Source organism: Paramisgurnus dabryanus, chromosome 18, assembly GCF_030506205.2.
Source record: "Paramisgurnus dabryanus chromosome 18, PD_genome_1.1, whole genome shotgun sequence".
Lineage (NCBI taxonomy): Eukaryota > Metazoa > Chordata > Actinopteri > Cypriniformes > Cobitidae > Paramisgurnus > Paramisgurnus dabryanus.
This window is the reverse complement of record NC_133354.1, coordinates 4,253,518-4,266,676: the sequence shown is the minus strand read 5'-3', so window position 1 is coordinate 4,266,676 and position 13,159 is coordinate 4,253,518.

Below are 13,159 nucleotides of genomic sequence, written 5' to 3'. Positions count from 1 at the left end.
TTCAGCAAAATTAGTAAAAAAAGCTGGGATTAGTAAAAAAAAGCTGATTTATGCATCTTATCACTGCAAAAGCAGTATGTGACATATTTTGGATTAAAAACAATGTCTTACCTAAAATTGCTTAATTTTATTGTATTCTTTGGTACTATATTGATAGAAAAAAATTATATATATATATATATATATATATATATATATATATATATATATATATATATATATATATATATATATATATATATATATATATATATATATATATATATATATATATATATATATATATATATATATATATATATATATACTGCAAACAGTGAAAACATTAAATAAAATCTAACCACACCACTATACACTTGTTTTATTTTTTTCCCATAAGCTTTTATATTTGACAAATTTTAATAATATTGTTATAACAATGTTTCTAAACTAAGTTAAATAACTGTTATTAATGGTATGTACCAGCAGGTGGCAGCAGATACATATATTTTACAGAAGGCATACATATGCAGGTATCTGCATAAATTTTTGTTCAAAGAATATATTTGATTTACTTGGACACAACTTTAATTTAAAATCCAGTGCTTTTAACACAAATCAAAAAAAAAAAAAAAAGGGGGGTAATGCAGATTTACCTCAATGACCTCCTGGGTCACAAATAGTATCTGAACTATTTGTGGGACCACCCACTTTTAGAATGTTCACACCATATTTGACACATGAAATTAGTATTGATGAAAAAAATTATGTTTTTTTGTCAAATGTTTTTTACAGTGTTGAAAAGATATTACTGTCATGACTCACGGAGAGGAACGGGATCCAAGTGCAGGGAAGGTGAACTCAAAAAGGGTTTATTAACAAAAGAGCTCACGTGGGGGCAAAAGACAAAACATTTACAAAGATTCACAAGACTAAGGGTGCGTCTCATTTCTCTGTCTTAGCCCTTCCCCTTACCCCTTCCCTCCAGTTTTGCGCGTTCATGTGAGGTGAAGTGGCGTCTCAATTCTCAGTTTGATTAAGGGCTAGGGCCAAGGCGTAGGGATACATAGCCCTTGAAACAAAGTGTGATAAGGACCACACTTGAAAGAGAGGGGTAAACTTTAACGTAGGAATTTCTCAGGAGAGCCGGCATCAAAATGTTTTATGGCTGAACATCGAACTGTCAGGGGAGTTGCACAAATGAAAGTAACGTTATTTTCTGCAGTTTAATTGAGATTTTATGACACTCATGTTTTATGATACTTTTAATAAAATGTTCAAGAGGTTTTAATTGTAATGTTTTTGTTTTGAATCGCTAGTTAAGGCGCTAGCTATAGCATCTAAGTTATGCGCTATTTGTTGAGCTCAGCTCACAACCTGAGACGACGGCATCTTCTTTGTTTATGTCAACGCTTGTCTGTTTACGTAGCAGCCAGTTAGCGTCAAGGGAAGGTGACGAAAACGGTAATCGAGTGGTGTCTCATTTTTTAGACGAACAATCTCGGTTTCGAGGGGCAAGGGGAAGATGAAGACAAAGTGGAAGGGGTAAGACAGAGAAATGAGATTGGCCCTAAGACTAGATGACACACTAAAGTGACCTCTTCAACACTTTGAATGACCTCTGTGTATGAAATGTGCTATACAAATAAACTTGCCTTGCCTAAAGCCCTTTTCACACAGAAATTCCGTAAAATACACAGGATTTGAATCCTGGATTTTTCCGGAATAGTTAGATTATTTTACATTCACACTGCCAAGATTACACGGCATCTGATGGTCCCGGAAAGACACGTGACATGTTGAAAGTCCCGCCCTCTCTTCTACGCAGCGTCTGAAGTTTGCATATTATTTATTATTTCTCTCTCCAGAAACAACTCGCGTGCATTTTTGTTTATGATAAGACTACAAAGGAGCGCGTGAACGCACAGTTCTATGCTGGTGAATGATCTCAGCTTCAGAGTGGATATTTGACAAGCTCCCTGATCTCTGCTTTAATACAGTTTTCAGACATTTCTCATCGTGATTGTTTATATGCATTTAAAACCCGCATTTTGAGGAGCTGGACGATATATCTTGTTGGGATGACATGCGGGTATTTTCGTTTATTATAGCATGTTCAAGAAACCAATTTGAAATGATTCGAGTTTTGTGACATGGTGCATTATCCTGCTGGAAGTAGCCATCAGAGGATGGGTACATGGTGGTCATAAAGGGATGGACATGGTCAGAAACAATGATCAGGTAGGACGTGGCACAATTGGCACTAAGGGGCCTAAAGTGTGCTTAGAAAACATCCCACACCATTACACCACCACCAGCAGCATGCACAGTGGTAAAAAGTAACAACTATCAGCTTGAATCAGTCGGCCCATTCTCCTCTGACCTCTAGCATCAACAAGGTATTTTCACCCACATGACTGCCGCATACTGGATGTTTTTCCCCTTTCACACCATTCTTTGTAAACCCTAGAAATGGCTGTGGGTGAAAATCCCAGTAACTGAGCAGATTGTGAAATACTCAGACCGGCCCGTCTGGCACCAACAACCATGCCACACTCAAAATTCTGACATTCAGTTTGGAGTTCAGGAGATTGTCTTGAAGCATTGAAGCAACTGCCATGTGATTGGTTGATTAGATAATTGCATTAATGAGAAATTAAACAGGTGTTCCTAAAAACTAGCTCTAACAACAGAGTTTATTTGCTTGTCGAAGTTTAACTCTTGAGTCAACAACAACACCCTCTTTGCATAAGGGCAGATATTTGCTTGCAGAGGACCTAAACTGGGAGTCAGACCATGTACCAAATAGGGGAAACCAAATAGAATTACTTCAGTTTTGCTTTTGTTTAGCTGAAGAAAGTTTTTACCCATCCAACTTTTGATGTCATTTATGTAGGCTAACAAAACAGATTAAGATTTTGATCCAGATTTTATTGACATGTACAACTGGGTATCATCCATATAAATGTGATATGGAACCTTATGAAATTCGAAGATGTAATGTAGGGGAAGCATATATAAGGAAAATAACATCGGGCCTAAAATGGAGCCCTGCGGCACCCCACATGTGACAAAAGTGGGCGATGAATTAAACTGACCTCTCTCCACCGAGAAACTCCTCTCAGTGAAATATGAATCAAATCACTATAAGGCTGAGTCATAAAAGAATGCAGTGATCCACTGTATTGAACAATGCACGTATACATTATTCTTACAAGAAAGTTTCGAGATAAGTCTATAGTGTTTAAGATCAAATGGATCCAGATTTACTTTTTTAAGCAACGGATGAATCACTGCATATTTGAGGCAAGAATTTTGAGAAATCAGATTTGAGAAATATTTAGTCCTTTGCAAGGCAACCGCCTCTTGAAATTTGACCAACTAATTTTGCAATAATTGATCCTTTCTCAATTTTCAGTCTGCTCTTCTACATTCCTTCCTCAGAGCACAGACTTCTCTGTTAATCCAAGGCTGTTTTCTAGGTTTTAATTTCCTAAGTTTGAGGGTAGCAATTTAATTTAAAATCTCAGTACATGAGGTATTAAAACTACCAAATTAAATCAACCAAATCATCAACACTAGAATTCTGTATAAGATTGCCATTAGCTGCTTTCAGATGGAGCAGCATTTACTACACAGAGCCGTAGATCACTGACAAGCGGGGAAATATTGCATTCATAATCGCGTATATAAATGCGATATTTCCCCGCTTGTCAATACGGTCCTGTGTAATAAATGCTGCTCCATCTGAAAGCAGCTGATGGTGATTTATTACTAATCAATGAACCGGCTTTAGTGACGAGATGAGCGTGACAATCGCGTGCGATTCATCGTGCAGCCCTAATGTACATGTCATCAGCTTTTGTGGCCAAGTTTGATTAAATTTTTTTTTAACTCTGTTAAAAAATTCCTTGTTGGATTTTGGTGTTCTGTAAATCAGAGCGCAAAGCAAAGGATTCATTAGATCAACTTTACAGACCAATCTTTAGACATAGGCCTGCATGAAAACGAGTTTTGAAAAACACAGCAACCCTGCCACCCTGACTAAAAGTTCTAAGAGTTTACATAAGGAACTGTGATCATCTGGTGTAAGCCATTAATTTTAACATTGATCCCATTTTCATGAGAATGTATTATACTTGTTTTATTGAGTCTGTCTTAACCTTTTGTTTTATCTGCTGTTTTGGTTCTCTGTCCATAAAAAACCCCAAAAAAAGACAGTATCATTAGGACATGTAGCAAGATTGCAGGCATCAATCCGACTCTCTCCCACATCTACTCCAACAGAGTGGCAAAGAAGGCCCAATCCATTATAGCTGATCCAAGACTCCCCTGTCCTGCCAATAGGCTTAGAAACTCTTTTATCCCGACTTGGTTTTATCCTGACCAGAATTGGTTTAAATGTAAGCTATTCGCCATTCTTGGTGGCGTCATGTTATTTCCCTGTAAAGAGGACTCTTAAAAGTAAGTCTCTTTGATATAAAATGGAGAGAAACTGAATTTACACCAAACTGTGGTTGTTTCTGATCGCTTTGTAGACCATATAACAGGTATATTTCAGGATTTACCGTGAAAGCTGGAAAACTTTAAGGATACCCAACTTAGCGCACCAAAGTGCTTGGTATCAGGTGAGATCTAAGTCGACAGTTCAGACACTTGAGTTCTAGTGCAGTGTAGTTGCTTAACAATGCTACAAGCCGATGGTGAAGTCATATCAAAGGGGTAATGTACAGGTACACTGCTACAAATGACTAACACCCCAACACAGACACCAAAAAGTCCAGCCGCCAAACAACGACATGGTCATAATACAATTTCCCCGCAAGCACCACTTACCAAGTGCTGAATGCAATACGAATCCAAAGATGGTCAATGATATTAATGCTTGCGTAGTCCATAAAAATATGTAAAAGAGGAAACCAAGAGATTTCCCAATTTGCAGCTCCACAGTATAACAAGATGCGATGATAATCCACTCATATAGGTGCCATGCATGAACCATCCCAATGTGCGACGACAAACAGACTCTGAGAAACCACAATATTAATTGTAATTGTAAATTGTAATTTTCAACTAATTTAAATGCATATAAAAATTCATAATGCTTATAATGTGAATGTCAGGAAAGGTGGTATTTAGTCAAACTTAGGCCCTTGGGGGCAAACAATACTTCAGTTTTGCTTTCTGCCACAAATTTCCTGTTTTTGTAAAGTGAAAACCTGTTGCTCTGTTAATCTGTTTAAAGCCTTCAGACCACAATTCATTTCTATGCTTATGCTTATTCAGGTAATCAATTCAGGCAATGATCTCACATCAGATTACCCAATATTTGCTTGTGAACAGCATGGTTATGGAAGTTCAATGACTAAACTACATTGTACATTACTTCTATTGTCATTCATTTTAATGTTACAAATATTAGATTACAACTGATGGCCCCTTTGCAGTAAACAGGAACTGATTTGAGAGACTGCCAGCAGTAAAACTAATAAAGTGCACATTTCTTATAAAATGATGTTCAACCAAACGATGCTGTCGGTGTGTAAACTATTTTTTCACAGAATGCCCACATTTGTTTCAAGGTGCATTTCCTCATCACAGCCTCACCCTCATCTCATCAGCCATATAAAGCCCACTGACAAGGGTCTGTCATTTTATTCACCTCCTGACAGACCAAAGATGAATCTGAACATCGTCATTGTTCTGCTTGTTACTTTTATTGCTGGAGGTACAGTACAAAACACGCAAGCTTATTTAATGTTTTATTAGCTACAAATACAGATTAATGTTTTCCCTCATTGTGCTTTCTTTTAGGACACTCACTCATATGTTATAAGTGTACAGGTGCGATAGGTTCTTGTGAAGGTGTGATGACGGTGTGTCCTAATAAAGCTAATACATGTTCTGCAACTAAAGTGGTGGTATCTGTTGGCCCTCCTCTGTTTAGAAAATGTATGGTTTATGGTTCTCAACGTTACATCAGTAGAGATTTCTAGATTCGCGGAATCACACATGCTTACATATGAGGTAAAATTAATTGAATGCAAAAATCCGTTCCTCTAATAATTTTATCTAAACATTTTTTATCATTATTAAACAATAAACTCAATCACGTGGCTATAGCTTAATTTTTGTTGTTTATATATGGATTTAAAATTACATTAATTTTATTGGATAATGCAGTTGTTGTGCAAAATGCATTAATGGCACAATTAAACAAGTCAATAAACAAAACTTAAATAAACAAAACCAGCCATTTCATATGTAATTATTCTGATTGAATAGTATTTGATATGAAAGTTTGTCAACATTTTTAATTTGGAGGTTTTTGCATTAAGGCAGGGGCGCTCAAAATAGTGCCATGGAAAAAACTGAAAGCTCTATAATATTTGGTTTGATGTCTGTGTATGCACAAATTTCTGTGAGCTGTGCACACTGTGCCCCCTTAAAAAATTGGTGCATGACGCCCTTGAATGTAACCACACCACTTCCACACTTGCTTCGATTTTTTCAATAAGCGTTTGTAAGCTTTTACATTTGAAATTTTTTTATAATGATAACAAAATGTCTTAGCTAAGTTAAATTACTGTAATTATTCATATGTAATTATCACATCGGATTCCCCCCACAGACATTTTATTTACCACGTGCACTTTATGTGGTTGTATCGAAAGTTCTTGGTCTCTGCACAACTTCCTTCACATAACTGCTAATACAATACTGCAATTAACTTTTGTGTTACCAAACAATTCCCTTGTGTTTCATAGATTTCTTAGTAAATGTTTATTTATATTATATTATATATAGACCATTTCAAAAGATGTAAACAACACTGGTCCAGAAGCACTTCCTGTTTCCGTTTTTTAACACTAGATAAACGTTGGGATAAAATAAACCAACAGAACATATCAACCTGAATTAACTGAATTAAACAAACATCTTAAAGATAAAAATATATGTGAAATAAAAAATTAACTGTCACAAACTGTAACAGAAAGTGTTTCTGGACCAGTGTTGTTTACATCATTTGAACTGGTCTATTATTCTGTGTTTTTCCCTACATCTATTCATGTGAAGCTGCTTTGAAACAATTAACAATTGTGAAAAGCGCTATTTAAATAAAATTGAATTGAATTGAATTTCTTTATGCACAAAACATACAGAGGCCCAGTCTGGTCTGTAGTTTGTATTTGTCTTGCCAATAGTTTTAGTAGTCCAAGCTGGTAATCAAACAAAATTTGTTCCTTTAACTTCCATTGTATGGACACAACACTACAGAAATATTTCAAAAAAATAATTTTATTTTGTGTTCCTCAGAAGAAAGAAAGTCATAGTGGTTTGGAATGACATGCAGCAGATTCTTTGTACAGTAGAGTATGAGGACTTTTGAATTTGCTGATTATTGGAGACTCCAGATATGCATTTCTATTTGACTATCAGAATAAAAAATATTTGTATTCATTTGTATTTAAAATCTATTGTTCTTTTGTCCTATTAAATGAATAACTGAACTTTGACCATGACACCAATAAGTCGTTCAACAAATTGAAGTGTTTTATTGGGTAGTTTGTAATCATTAATTAGCCTATTTTTTATTTAAAAATACTTAAATAACTACACTTGTTACATTCTAATGTGTAAGGAAGGGGTGTGACATAACATCATTTATTAAAAATATTTATTTAATGTGTAAGGCAATAAAACGATGCTGTTTTGTACAAACAAATAAACACAGCTTCTGTTGTAAGGCAGTACATGTCAGGAAAGGGGTTCTTGTAAATGCAGGGGCGCTCAGGGGTAAACACTACTTAGGTTTCGTTTTCTCTGAAAGTAGGGACTTTAAGCAACAGCTGGGAATGGAACGGCTACGGCGACCGGAAGTAAGCTGTCAGACCACCGTAGCCAAGAACGTAAAAATCAGTAAGCAAACGTAAACAGGACAGCGCAACGCGGTATTAATTAATTTATTAAGATGCAAAAATATGTCATTTAAAAAAGCAAGAGAAGAAGGATTGCTGGCATTAAATGACAATATTTTGTCAGAAGAAGAGTTTTTACTATTGTATGATGTAAATAAGTCTAAAAACCTAGATTCAAGCAATACTGAAAATGTTGAATACTTAAAAATCTTTAAAATTAGCTTAAATTTAAAACATTCGAACACATATTATATAAAATACTGGTAAAATCATAAACTGATGCAATTACAATGTCATATGCCATAAAACATAATATTTATGTACATAATCTCTCACGTTGTAGCGACTACGGCAAATCAGCTGTTTTGGATTTACTGAATAATCTGAACAGCGACTTTCTCAGTGTTCCTATACCATGCAAAGTTAATGTACAATTAATGACATTATGGTCCCATGACATAAAAGACTTTGAAAACTATTTGTAAAACACATAGCACACAATATAAATTAAACAAGTTTGAGACATAATAAAAGAGTTTATAAAAAAGATTATATAAAACTAATAAAATATGAAAAACAACTTGAATTAACACTATTGTATATAGTTATAAACAGTATGTTTGCTGCCTGAAAATAACACACACACACACACACACACACAACGTTTGGTTAGACGTTCGGTTAGACGTTCTATAAGCTATTATTAGCACAAAAACCTCACATAGAAACACGCGTGTACACACACACACACGTTATTTTTACTTGTTTTAATGAAGAATGTGGTATTTATTGTCCTCCTAGAACACTATCTAGTGACATTTGTGTAACTAAGCCAGCTAACACAACGTTTCACAGTTTATTATGTATTTCGTCAAATTATTTAAGTCTAATAATAATGGAAAGGCTAAAACAAATATGCGATTAGGATATTAAAATAAACAAGAAAAACTTACATTTGATCGATGTAAACTCACAAAAGCTCCACAGACGAATTGAATGTAAACCGAAAACACTTCTCAGACCAGTGCATCACTTTTTGTGACCCCCCTGAAACACTTCCGTTGTCGTTTGAAATACTTGCAGTGCGTTTCTGTTAATGCAGCGCATTTCTGCTCGTGTTTTGAGAAATTTGCAGCGCGTTTCTATTATTGTGCGTGTTGCGAGATTTGGAACGCGTTTCTGTTTTTGTTCGTGTTGTGATATTTGCAACGCGTTTCTGTATTTGGATGTGTTGCGATATCTGCAGCATATGTGTTGTCAAACTGATGAAGATGTTTTCTTGATATGCTGGTGTTTTTCTATTTGCATGTGCTTTCTTTCGTTGCAGTGCAGCGACCCCTGTCGGCCACCGTAGATGGGGCCTCATGTACAAAGCGTTCGTAAGCACAGAAAAGTGCCGTAGGCTCAGGGGCGCTGCTAAGGATTTTGGGCCCCATGAAAAGAATCTTGACAGGGCCCCCAACACAGCTGAGACTTTTCTCATATTAATTTACATAAAATCATGCACTTTTATGGTATTTTGACTACCAATGGGGTGAGAAAATTTTACTTGAATTAGGTGTTTAAGAAAATAGAAATATTATTTTAAAAAAAATGTTCACCCCATTGGTAGATCATTTTGCTTGTTTTGAGGACAATTTCACTTAAATTGTATATTAATTTGTCTTAAAACTAGACTTATTTTCTTAGGTCATTTTGCTCATCAAGTAAAAGCTTCTTAATTTAAGAATTTTTAGATATTTCTACTTAAAACAAGACAAAAATACTAAGCAAGAAAGTCCATTTTTGCAGTGTTGAACGTTTAACTAAAACTGTGTATTGTTATTTTTTCCAGCGTTTTCTTGACCTAACATGGGGAGAAAATTGAGTTCCCTTATCATGCACTTTTAACACTAGAACGGCCACCAGCAGTCATTTTAACCATAACATTTAAACTTATGCATTGCAAAAAATTATTTTCAAGAAAAACAATTCTTAGTATTTTTTTTTTCTTGTTTTCAGTAAAATATCTAAAAATTCTTATATTAAGATGGTTTTTCTTGAGCAAAACGACCCAAGAAAATAAGTCTAGTTTTTAGACCAAAAATATTACATTTAAGGGATTTTGTGCATAAAACAAGCAAAAAAATCTGCTAATGGGGTAAGCACATTTTTCTTGAATTTTTCTTGAATTTAGTGTTTAAGAAAAATGTTCAAGATTTTTTTGCTTACCCTATTGGCAGATTTTGGCAGATTACCCCATTGGCTTGTTTTATGCACAAAATCACTTAAATTTAATATTTTTGGTCTAAAAACTAGATAAATTTTCTTGGGTCGTTTTGCTCATCATGAAAAAGCATCTTTATTTAAGAAATGTTAGATATTTTTACTGAAAACAAGACAAAACTACTAAGAATTTTTTTCTTGAAAAAATTTTTTTGCAGTGTGGTAATTATCTTTAACACTAGAACAAACAAGGCGTCATTTTGACCGTCAATAACTTTGTCTAAATAAATCATAAAGCATTGCTGCTCTCTGAATTTTCCTAAAACTACATGCATTTTCATTAAAACTAGTTTAAATATTTATTGTGTGAATAAAAACAGAAATATAATCATTTCTATCTATAACGTCCACAGGCATTCATTTTGCGCTGTTTAAATTGAGTTTTGCCAAGTTGATATTCTGCCGGCGCTATAAGTTAGACCCCGAAGCCGCCGCCAGGCGCCGCCATTTGCGCCATTTAGAAGTTCAGCCGCCATCAGCCAATAATTTCCTAAGCCAAATTGAGCCGCCAGCTGACAAAGTTTGGCTGAGCCGTCTAGAATTATTTGCAATCAAATAATAATTCTATCACATAGAGACATACACACACGAAATATATAAACAATACACGAGATCCATTTTCCGATTGGTTTCATAACAGCACAGTCTTGTGCTCGCTCGTTGCTACAATACACAGAGGGGTTGCAACTTGCAACCTGTGGAGGTCTCATATGCAGGCTGCATACGTCATCAAGCCTGGTTTATTTAAGTTAACTGGGCATTACATTCGCAAGCCATACGCATATTAAAACAATTTACGATTAACTTATAATAAGAATAAACTTTATAATTGTTGATATTTTGAAATAAGACAGTGTTGATGACGTAGGCAGCGTAAAAATGCGACCTCCGGAGGCTGCAGTCTTCAGATTGGGAAATTAAAATTGCCCGTTTTCCGTACAGAAGAAGCGAAGCATTAGTGCGCGTCACAACAATGCATTTCAAAAATAGACCGTGTTATTTTTTATTTTTGACCAATGCGCGCGACCAGCATCCACACAGGAAAAAGCTGCGGGTAAAATAACGTTTGTATGTCTGTTTCCGGGTACTGTATGCAGTATGTTCATTTTTACTTTAATTTTGTATTGGAACTGCGATTTGGAATCGGTGAAGTCAAATATAGACGTGTTTCTTATAAGAGCGTTTCTTCTGGGAAGTCCGTGGCTGTATAACATTGACTAAAGTGGTCGCAATCAGGTCCGGTAGCGCAGCACACGCATAATTCTGCGAATGAGAGCACTAAGTAAAACCAACAGAAAGTTTCTATCGGTCTCCTGTGCTGCTTGAACCCCAGAAGTAAAGAGACTTTTAAAAAGCTTGCCAGTAAAATCCATATCACACCAGCAATGACAAGGTAAGCTAACGTTGCTATGGTTACAGTCCAGATACATAGATTGCTAGGCTATTGCTATGCTATCTACAGTTTTATTACAAACAGCAACCAAAACTACAACGTAAAATTAGTGTAGACTTTAAACATCAATGTTAAAAGTTTTTACCAGCCTTTGTATGGGAACCCATATTCATTCATTCATTCAACCCAGTGCATGCCAGGTTTGTGCTGTGGCTCTGAATTAAAAGTGAATTAAAGAATAGAAATTAAAAGAGGTTGCATGTTTTGCCATGTTATTAGTCTATAGGTAGCATTATAGTGGGCTCTAGCTCTATTGTGTTTGGTTATGTGTACCATAATTTACCATACTTTTACCAGATCATTTGTCTATGTTTATAATTCTGACAGTTATTGTATTTTGCCATAAGTCTTCACTGTGCCTATTCAAAGCTCGAGGGCAAACACATAACTTCTAGATTTATAAGCATCGATAAACTACATTTTAACATTTTTTAATGCCTAGTCATACTTCTGTTATTTTGATGAAAGTAACTCAAAAGTAATGTTACTCATTACAGTTCAGAGACAGTAACATTGTAATGTGACTAATTACTTTGAAATTACAGTAATTTGTAATATATAATGTATTACACTTTGTAAGTAATTTTCCCAACACTGTTAATCAGTATAACGTAGACATCTGTAGACATGTGGCAGCTTCAGCCATTTGCAGCTATGAAAAGTTTGGCGGCTGCAGCAGCCATTTAGGTTTCGGCTGAGCCGGCTAGCCAGCCAATAACTTCATCAGCCAGCCATTATTCTCAAAACAAACGGCTTCGGGGTCTACTATAAGTGAAGTCAAGCTGTGTTGCCTGGATTATACAATTTTGGCGGACTGAAGCATTTTATGATAATTGAGAGAGGGGGAAAGGGGCCCACGGACGTTTGTGTTTCCTAAACAAATACATTTTTTTGATACCAGGAAACAGCAAATAGAATAATTTAAAGTTAATAATTTTTACTATTAAATATTTTTTTAGCACCACAAATTTTGGGGGCTTCTCTGGGCCTCCTCTTACTCGTGGGGCCCGAGAATTGTCATTGTTTACCCCCCCTTTACAGCACCCCTGCGTAGGCTACAATCATTGTCACAGGCGGTCCACTAACAATTTAGGCCTACTTACAAACCCACCTTTTCTTGTGAAATATTGGGTAACATACTGTCGACCCTTTGCCTCTTTCACTTATTTTTTTCTCTTTCCGTTTTTGACTTCCAGATTTTTGAGGCATTTTCACTTCCTCTTCTGTCAAAATGATATTCTGCCGGCGCTATAAGTGAAGTCAAGCTGTTTGTGTTGCCTGGATACAATTTGGGCAGACTGAACCATTTTATGATAATCGAGAGGAGGAGAGGGGCCCACAGACGTCTGTATTTCCCAAAACAAATAAAAAAAAATTGACACCAGGAAACAGCAAATAGAATAATTTAAAGTTAATAATTTAACTATCAAATATTTTTTTAGCACCACAATTTATTGGGGGCTTCTCTGGGCCCCCTCTTAGTCATGGGCCCGAGAATCATCATCATTTACTCCCCCTTTACAGCGCCCGTGAGTGTGTAGTG